Raw genomic sequence first — 10,566 nt, forward strand, 5'->3', positions numbered from 1 at the left:
ACATTCCGTTCCGCAGAGAGAGGCTCACTCACATCAGCCATCCTGCTTTCAATTACAGCACGGAGTGATCATTCCCTGCAACAGCGAGCTCATAAGCCCAAATTCCCTGAGTTCGGAAACCCAGCTCGGGACAACTCTGCACATTACCACCTCCGTGGGGTGGTGGATAAAATTAATCACTGTGTCAATTGTGATACACCGGTTGCCACATGTAGGGAAAGTTCCTTTCTGAATGGGTGGTTCGCAACATTCATGTATAGGTGTGAATGTGCTGTGATGTCCGTGCGTGTTGCCCTGCCTGTCTTGATCCACAGGGCGCCACGGTGAGATGTTAACTACGTCACTTGGTATACAGAAGGTCGTGGGTTCGAACCCGAACCCGACCCTGACACCTTTATATTTGGAGTTTGAATGTCTCTCTCCGTGGTCGCGTGGATTTTTCTCCGGGCGCCTGGGTGCTTTACATTTCCACGTAATAAGTTATTTTATTGAGCTATCATTCGTAGCCAGGTCACTTCTGAAACAGAGAAATATGATAATTTTATTTTAATATGTTTGATTTTGATTATTTTATTATTTTCCTTCTACGTGACTTTACCGAAAGAACCAAGAAGACAGAGCAATATAGTTCAGAAGACCTTTATACCTTGTAGAATAAAATCAAGAATAGTTAGATTTATCCTGTTCAGTACACTGTATGAATGTGTACGTGATATATGTGTATTGACAATAGAGCCTGCATGCGGTGTGAGGGGACTAGTGGCCACGGAAGGTAATGACAGGGGAGTCAGTTGTGAGTGCGACGAGACTGGTGGCCACGGGAGGTAATGACAGGGGAGTCAGTTGTGAGTGCGAAGAGACTGGTGGCTATGGGAGGTAATGACAGGGGAGTCAGTTGTGAGTGTGAAGGGACTGGTGGCTACGGGAGGTAATGACAGGGGAGTCAGTTGTGAGTGCGAAGGGACTGGTGGCCACGGGAGGTAATGACAGGGGAGTCAGTTGTGAGTGCGAAGGGACTGGTGGCCACGGGAATGTTCGAGAAGGGAGCGTGGTCGGGTGACGGAAGAGGACGGCGGATTCTACTGGTGGAGCGAGCGTCCAGAGTCAGCGAGAATGTTCGAGAAGGGGGGCGTGGCCTCGTGTGTGTATATAAAGGGGAGATGCGCGGGAGACTCGGGGCTGTTGAAGTGGGGATCTCCGCCTGATGTCAAGTGAACGTGTCCTCAATAAAGTGCCACCTCAAGAGAAGTGTTTCAAGTCGTCATTACATATGTTAACGCATTTTACTGTGTCTAGATATTGTAGATTTAAGACGTGTGTCTGTATGTGCTTGCCAGGTGTCATTTATCGGGAAGCCTGACTCACTATCGGGCAGGACGAGGGTGGAGGTGGGACATAGAACTGTTTTGCGGGGGTCACCGTAAAACAATGATAGCCCCCGCTAATGAGGTGGAATTAAACTAGGGTGGGAGGCTAAAGAAACAATTGGAAGTTTGGGGCCCACTCCAGCAGCCCGATCGCGTCTGCCCTGGACCATCACGTGTCCGCTATACACGAGTCACTGGACAGCCTTGCAAACGAGATGTCCCAACTTCTCAGGTGATTCATCCAGACTAAATATTGCAATCAATAAGGGGTGCTGCGGGGTTCCTTACGCGAGGTGCCGTATGCTCTGTTGCCAAAACGTGGTCTTGTTGCATCCGCATGTACGCAGTTAGTCGTCAGTAACATTCCAGTGAGAATGCACTCTGTTTACCCAGGAAAGAATCAGTGAGTGCTACGTTGGGATGTTTGACCGACTCCGTTGTACAGGTTGGTCCAGATGTCTCCTGACCCCCCCCCCCCTAATTAATTGACCCCTAACATTTTTCCTTTGCATATTCATTTCTGTTTTAAATAGACCATACAAAAAATATATTGCGTTTTAGAGAATTAAATGGGGGGGTCACAGGACATCTGGACCACGCTTTCCAGTATTTAAAATCCGGATGATACGGGATATGTATACTATGTAACGCAGCTGGTGCTGTCAAATCCATTCTATACAGTCTGCAGACAGTTGATGAGAGTTGAAACATGTCTAGGTTGTCTACACATTAACCGCACGCTGGTTTCTGAGTCAGAAGTCGCCCACGCAAATGTTTGGCTGCAGAAGCGATAACGCATTCCACAAACGCCACGGTCTTTGCACCTCTCAATGCAACTGGTTGGCTCGGTTACACATAGTCACTTCTTCACACGATCATCATTATCGTCATCATTATGAGTCGTGGTCTATCCACTTTGGATCGCTGTCTTCGTGTGTGTGTGTATACTAGGCAGGGAGCTCTGCCCTACGAACCCGGCGACCCGAGTTTGATTCTGAACGAGTACCTGGTGCTGTTTGTAAACATCGCCACTGCGGAGACAAAGGCTTGCTGGGGCGGGGTGCTGGCCAACCACCCCGTCGTGTGCTCTTCCGGCCTTCATAGGTGTTCGCTAACAGCATTCGCCCCAGCAGTCTGTGAAAGGCTACACGGGAGATCCTTGTTTTTTTACTGTATCTTTCTTTATTTTGTCCTCAAATTATTATAGGAGTGTGGGATACAATATTCTTCATCTTTCGTATGGATTCATAGCAGAAGCAGATTAAAGATGCAATTTTAGATTTGTTATCCACTCAATTGTCTGTTCAGACGCAGAGTGGATATCGTCTCTTCCTCCTTTAAAAGGGTGAAGACAGCAGCTGTTCACAATGTGGTCGATCGTTTGGGATTGGTGGGTACAATAATCGATTATTATTGATAGACGTATCTAGTGATAAGAAATGAAGCGATACCCTTAATAAGTGTATATATGTGTCTACTGTACAATATATGCTTTTTTGTGAAAATTATGGATAATTTGAGTTCGTGTGCCAGATCAGAATCAGAATCTTTATTTGACCGGAGGAGGAATCTGATGAAGTTATTTTAATGTCCAGTAGAGTCGGGTCAGCAAGTTATACAGTATCAACAAAAATACAACAAAAGATACAATAGTAAGATAGAGAAAATGTATTCAAGTCACTAAAAAGTAATACAAAAAATATATAAAGCATGGAAGTACAAATTGAACACGCACATAAATTCGTGCAGATTTGTCAAAATCAAATTGAAGCTTGGGAAAGGCAGCAAAACAATAAGACGACACCAAGATGATAATTGGTGTTTTACCCTTCTATCTGGCAACAAAACTGACACCTTTTTACAAGGAGTCATGTTTGCATAGACCGCAATACCTGCAGTCATAATACAAACAAAAGAACATAACTCTGATAATCTGGTCCAACCCATGTGAGACTGGGCTCTAAGGAAAGCTGTCTCGGGTGTGGACCAATCAACTTCAAGGACAGTGCACATGATCAGAGTTATGTTCTTTTGTTTGTATTATGACTGCAGGTATTGCGGTCTATGCAAACATGACTCCTTGTAAGAAGGTGTCAGTTTTGTTGCCAGATAGAAGGGTAAAAAAACCAATTATCATATTTTTACTGGCAAATCAGGTTCCCATAGTGACGACACCAAGATGGCGACGTCTTGGGGAGGCCTTTATCCTGCAGTAGATTGACCATGACTGGTGGTGGTGATAATGATGGCAGCCTCGACATGCGAACTCAATTCGAGACGCTGTACAAAAATAAACAGTGACAATTTAAAGAACCGGTAAGCCGTTTACTGCACATACAGAGAACAATTAACAAAATAGGCAATCAGTCACAGTCAAAAAGTAAAATCGTTGCACGCTATGGTAGTGCCCTGAGCCCAGACATATCACTTGTCGGTACCACCTGACGTGGCGAAACTGGAGCGGTTCCAATGTCTTAACTTGACCAACAACAGTGCATTGTGTCATAACCATGTAAAATGGTTCAGTTGTCAAAGAGTTCACTCTTATTTGCCATATAAATACATCACTAATTCAAGTTTTGCTACCATAGGCGGTGCCAATTTCTGTTCTGGCCATGGACTAATGTGACTGAGAGCCAAACCCATCATCATCGGCCATGTTCAATCCACTGCTGGTTGAAGGAAGACCTCTCCCCCAAGCCGTCGCCTTCGATGTAATAATTGGTATCAAACACATTCCTGCGGAGGGAGCTGGTAGGAACGTTGGGTTGCTCGGTCAATGGCCAGGGTCAACGGCGGCGTGGTGTATTCCGCAAATATGGCCGACTGTGAGGGCCGGCACAAGCCGGCGTGAGTAGGTTAAACGTTGAGTTTTATAAGGGCACCACGGGGTGACCAGCCCCTCCCCACCCAGCCCCAGCCCCACCCCTCCCACCCCCCACCCAGCCCCTCCCCACCCAGCCCCTCCCCACCCAGCCCCACCCCTCCCACCCCCCACCCAGCCCCTCCCCTCCCGACCCAGCCCCACCCTCCCCACCCAGCCCCTCCACACCCTCCCCTCCCCACCCAGCCCCTCCCTGCACGACGGACGGACGGACACAATAATCCCCTGTGGGCTGGTGTAACCAGGAGGTTCCTACCAGTATTTATGGGATCTACCAAAGATGTGCTGTTACATCATGTGCTACTAATATGCTTGCCCCCATCCATAGCCCATGGGCCAGAGACTACTGATTGGAGCAGAGGCAGCAGAGGAGAATTACCAACCACTTTGCCGTGCTGGTGGTGACCTTTGGTTTATCATGTGTCGTATGGTTGTTGACACTCTGCGCGTTCAAGGGTTCATGGCTGTGCATAAACAGCAGCAGGTGCCCAGATAAAACATCCTCTCGGCGCACATTGTGACATTGCTTTCCTGTTTGAGCAACCCCGCCAGCATTTGATTGCAATGTATTGCTCACTCACAATGTGAACACAATCACACAGACATACACACACACAGACGTGCGTGATACATGCACGGAGGCACGCTTCGTATGGCTGTGACTACTGACGCATATACTGTCAATATATAATTATTTGGGGGGGGGGGGGGTGTTAAAATAAATTACATATTTGCCCCACGTGTATCGTGATAATCGTACAATGTTTGCCTTTTCAGCTGAGAAACCAATGCAACTGCCCTTGGTATCACGGTTAACATTGAGCACACTGAACTTGGGGCAGCTGGTTTTACTCGATCTGTCGGCGTGGCAACTGAACCTTGCCATTGTTTCCGCCCCCCCCCCCTCTCTCTCTAAAGTCCACCAGCATTTTAAAATGGGTGCATCGCAGCCAGTCGATCGGCGGGCTGCGTGTGGTGGGGCAAAATGTAACTGCGCCCGCATATTCCAATACGGCTGTCTGAACGTGGACGAGTCGACCAAATAGCCTCGAGCGCTCCCTCTAGTGGAGGCCGTTCGGCTTGACCGCTGAGTTGACGTCTTCGTCCATAGTCTGCAAGGAGCCGTATTCACCTCACAAAAATAATATTTAGGGCCTACCTTGGCTCCTCCCACCCTCAACCAGTATATATATACAAATTCTGTTTCTTGGAATGTCTCTCACTTGATACAGCTATCGTGCTGTGACGGTTCCACCTGAAGACGGAAGCTTGTGTTGCCTCCGAAACGTCGTGATTTTTATTTTATTTTACTTTTATTAATTTTAATTTTTTTACCTACGTGAATTTACGGAAAAAACCTAAGAATATGAATCCTTGCAGTCACGAAAGCTTCAAATCTAGAATGCAAGGAGCCGGTTGCATCACCACCACCACCACGATCACCAATCCTCTTTGCTGACGCATCAGCTTCACCCGCGCTTCTTGTCTTTCATAATACAGGTTTCTTTTGGGTTAGATCGCGTAATTGTATAAATGTGTCGTTAAACCCGCCACCACCACCCGACACAGCCAGTTACTAAGGTTTGTCATGTAAACAAAACGTGGCCAATTCGTTACGAGTACAGCAACATCGGTGTGTTGGAGCGCAAAGCCACAATATTTATGTATGACATTTCGCCAGTAGTTACAACTAGCTTCATTAGGTGAGTGTGGCGGGTTTAACGACACATATATAGATGCGATCTAACCCAAAACATATGTGTTATGAATATATATTGATCGCGAAAGCCTACGTGTTAAATATCCTGTCTTTGCAGAACACGCAATTCGGGCAATTCAATGGTGGTCACAATATTTGCAGATGCGTCCGTCTGGAACTCTCTTTCTTCCGACAGAAAGCGATTGGTGGTGTGCACTTCTAAATATTGTGAAAGTTACGGCTTTCATATCGTACAGAGGACATTTGTTCACATTTAATACGCGTATTGATATTAGTGGAAGACGTGTACAGTAGTGGTTTTGAAACATGATTTTTTGTTTTATCCACGACCCAAAGCTCCCAAAACGCCAAGCGGCCAGTAATAAACAGCACTGTGGAAGATGCGTGTTAGACGTTTCTTGAATGGAGCAAAGCTGTAAGAACTTGGGAAATATATTCCTGATTCTTTCGGTAAAGTCATGTAGAAGGGAAATAATAAAATAATATAAAATTCTCACGACGCTTCGACTGCAACACAAGCAATCATCATCAGGTGTGAAATCCACAACAAGAACATTTGAAAAAAAAAATAACTTGGGAAACATTGGGAAACATTGCACAATTTATCCAGATTACTTTAGCGGGATGTCGCCGTTTCAAGGTACAACATTTTGTAATTTCATCTCCGGGGTATGAGTTCGGATCCAGACAGAAACCTCCAGTTTTTTTTGTTTTTGCCGCGGGCTGCCTTCTCACGCGAACCACGATGCAGCGAAGTGCGAGTGTGGGCAGGTGCCGGGCTGAGCCCAGCACCACGAGGCCTGGAGCAATGAGCATGTGTGTGAGAGAGGCATTGTGCGCGTAAGAGAGAGAGAGACATTGTGTTTTGTGAGAGAGACATCGTGCGCGAGCACGTACGTGTGTGACACATGGGGCGTGTGAGAGCTAGTGTGTGTGTGTGTTTAAGCGTCGCCACTGGGGAGACAAAGGCGGCCGGTCGTGTTTGCTGGCCACGCACCCCCTCGTTGTGCCGTGCTGGCCTTTTATAGGTGCTCGCTAAACAGCACTTGCCACAGAAGTCTGTTAGGCTATACGGGGGATATTTGTGTGTGTGGGTTGATGGGTACAGGGATTCTTAGACTATAAGTTCACCACGATGGGCATTGTAGGTTGTACGAGTTTGCGGGGGTATCAGAACTGATTTAAATATAATTCGCCACTGATGTTGGCCGTGGCCAGTGATCTGAACCCATTGCTCCGCGTCCAATAATTTCTGCTCATGGTATCACGAATGAAAGCAGTGCAATCTAGACCCGCATTTGTTTTTTTTATTTTTAAAAAAACATTTTTTTATCGAATCACAAACCCCTGAATTGGAAATATTTATCGGAATCGCCCAGGGGACTAAACACTTTCACCGTGGCTGATAGCTAACGACAGGTTGACTTATGACACTGTCACCACACTCTATACTAAATAAACATGCGATGCAGTACAGCTGCTGTACTGTCAAAAAAGTGTTTGCTGTCTGGATAACGCGCGGGCGGGCACGTCATCGAGCTGGGTTTGTGCGTGATGACGTAATCTCTGACGTAATCTCTCCCGGGCACGTCATCGAGCTGGGTTTGTGCGTGATGACGTAATCTCTGACGTAATCTCTCCCGGGCACGTCATCGAGCTGGGTTTGTGCGTGATGACGTAATCTCTGACGTAATCTCTCCCGGGCACGTCATCGAGCTGGGTTTGTGCGTGATGACGTAATCTCTGACGTAATCTCTCCCGCCCCCACCCCACTTACCGCCGTTCTTTTGAGCTCATACTGGCGGAAGTACCCGGCGTTGACCGGGTGAAAAATATATTTCTTAAAAACCTTACATATATATACAGATACTAAGGTATTGTCAAAGCCCGGTGGGCCGTTTGTACATTTCTCCACCAACAAATATATGAGAGGCTTGCACAAGTCCAAAAAGTTGTAGAAAGTGCGGGTAAATAGTTGATGTCAAAGGTTTTCGAAAATTGTGGACCCCCCCCCCCCCTCAAAAAATATATTTACCCCTCGTAGGTATATATACCTACACACCTTACATACAACAGAGGAAGTAGTATCCAGAGGTGTGGACTCGAGTCATGTGACTTGGACTCGAGTCAGACTCGAGTCATGAATTTGATGACTTGCGACTCGACTTGGACTTGCATAACAATGATTTTGTCCCACCTATGAGATGTGGACTCGAGTCATGTGACTTGGACTCGAGTCAGACTCGAGTCATGAATTTGATGACTTGCGACTCGACTTGGACTTGCATTACAATGACTTTGTCCCACCTATGAGATGTGGACTCGAGTCATGTGACTTGGACTCGAGTCAGACTCGAGTCATGAATTTGATGACTTGCGACTCGACTTGGACTTGCATAACAATGACTTTGTCCCACCTATGAGATGTGGACTCGAGTCATGTGACTTGGACTCGAGTCAGACTCGAGTCATGAATTTGATGACTTGCGACTCGACTTGGACTTGCATAACAATGACTTTGTCCCACCTCTGGTAGTATCTATTGACTCTGTAGTAGTATCTACTGACTGTACCGTAGTATCTACTGAGCCAGTAGTAGCTACTGACTGTGTAGTAGTATTTAGTGAGAGGGGTGAGGGTGAGTGGTGAGAGTGAGTGGTGAGGGTGAGTGGTGAGAGTGAGTTCATATACGCGTACAGTGCTCGTCATACGATAATATTTCATTTTTGTTAAAGTTTTGCTGGCTGGTTAGCTGGCTGGCTGCCTGGCTAGCCACGCGCCGCCCAGCACGCGTTCTGATTGGCTGCAGGCCATGCACCGCCCATCGCGCAGAGAGCGCTGATAAATGTTAATGAAGAAGGAATCCAATCAGCGTCAAGGGGCGACCTTAATGTGGGAATTGTAGATCCAGAAAATCGTCTCTTGACATCAATAAATCACGTGCGAGCCACAAGTCGTCGGGTTAGATCCAGAAATCATATGACATTTAGAAAAAAAAAACAATCTGAAAATCACAGCTATGTTTTAGGGCATGAATCAAGCATGGATGAAGCTTTGTATCCTTAAAAAACATCGGTCAATTCCCGTTCAATCGAGCATTTGATCGTTCAAAATACTGTGCGTCGATTCCCATTCCAGTATTCTTTATATGGGCAAAGCTACGCCCGATGACTCCATATATGGGGCTAGAACATTAACATAATTTATCATTCATTCTGTCGCGGATTCATTGTATCCTGTGACAGCGCCAAGTGTGGCGGGTGGAGGGGGTCGCGGATGGAGGGGGCGGAGGGGGTCGCGGGTGGAGTGGATGGAGGGGGATGAGGGGGGTACGCGGGGGGCACGGGTGGAGTGCGGGCGGGGAGAGGAAGTAACGAATACAGAAGACTGACGTGGTTCATTTAAGGCAGAAAACTCTATTTTTTTTTAACTCACAATGCATATCTTTGCACTTTATTTCGTAAAAAAGCAGATGACTTTTCGTGCTCCGAGGACATGATTGTGAGAAAACAAATTACAGCTGCCTTTTGTTTCCCGTTGTAGAGCAAGTGGTTCTCAACTCGTCCCGTGTTACATATTAAAAAAAAGTTTTGCTGGCTGGCTGGCTGGCCGGACGAACGGCCACCTCCAACCACACCAACACAAAGGACACGCGCGTTGCGAATTACAAACGAATAATCAGCCCCTTGGGGGGGGGGGGGGGCACAACCCTGAAGGCTCCCAGAGGCGCGTGCGGCTCTTCAATGACTGCTTTCGTGACGGCGCCCAAGCGCATCGCACTTCTCCATCTTATTGTGGCTGTCGGCCCCTTGCCCTCGGGCCGAGGCTACGCGCATAGCGAGAATACCTCGACCCTGGTGTGCGTTGTGTTGGGACGTTGTAGGCGTGTTTAGGGTATCGGTGGCTAATGCGCTGCCCTGCCGCTACTTAAACCGGCCCGCCGAGTTCGATTCCCGCCCACGGCGAACACAAGTGTGAGCCAGTACTGGGCACCCTCTAGGTTGACTCGGCCTCAAATGAGTACTGTACTTGGTTAGCATCAGTAGTGGCAGCGAGAAAAGTGGGTTCTGACCCCGTGCGGCAAGCCGTGCCGAACTTAATAGGTGCTCGCGAACAACACGTCATCTTCCGAACAGGTTGGGGGCCGTCCATAAATGACGTCACGCGATTTTGGACGATTTTTGACCCCCTCCCCCCGGTCACACGGCGTCACAGAAAATCAGACCCCTCTCAAATATGACGTCACAAAGCTCTGCCCCCCCCCCCACAAAAAAAAATAAACCATGCTTCAAATCGCTTTAAACTAATGTCATTGTAGTGCGTATTTAATGTGGCGCTGCACTCTGATGTTGTAGGAGAAAACATTTATTTAAAAAGTCTATTTAATTAAGCAGAACGTGTTGTCTTTATCTTTTTTAAGTTGCGCATTTTGATGTGACGTCACATTTCTCAAACCCCCCTCCTCGTCACACATCGTCACAAATGTCCGACCCACCCCCCCCAGTTGCGTGACGTCATTTATGAACGGCCCCTTAATAGGTGCTCGCGAGCAAGACGTCATCCCCCGGCACAGGTTGTACGGCTCGAACTCGTTG

Source organism: Lampetra planeri, chromosome 1, assembly GCF_965212315.1.
Source record: "Lampetra planeri chromosome 1, kcLamPlan1.2.h2, whole genome shotgun sequence".
Taxonomy (NCBI): Eukaryota; Metazoa; Chordata; class Hyperoartia; order Petromyzontiformes; family Petromyzontidae; genus Lampetra; species Lampetra planeri.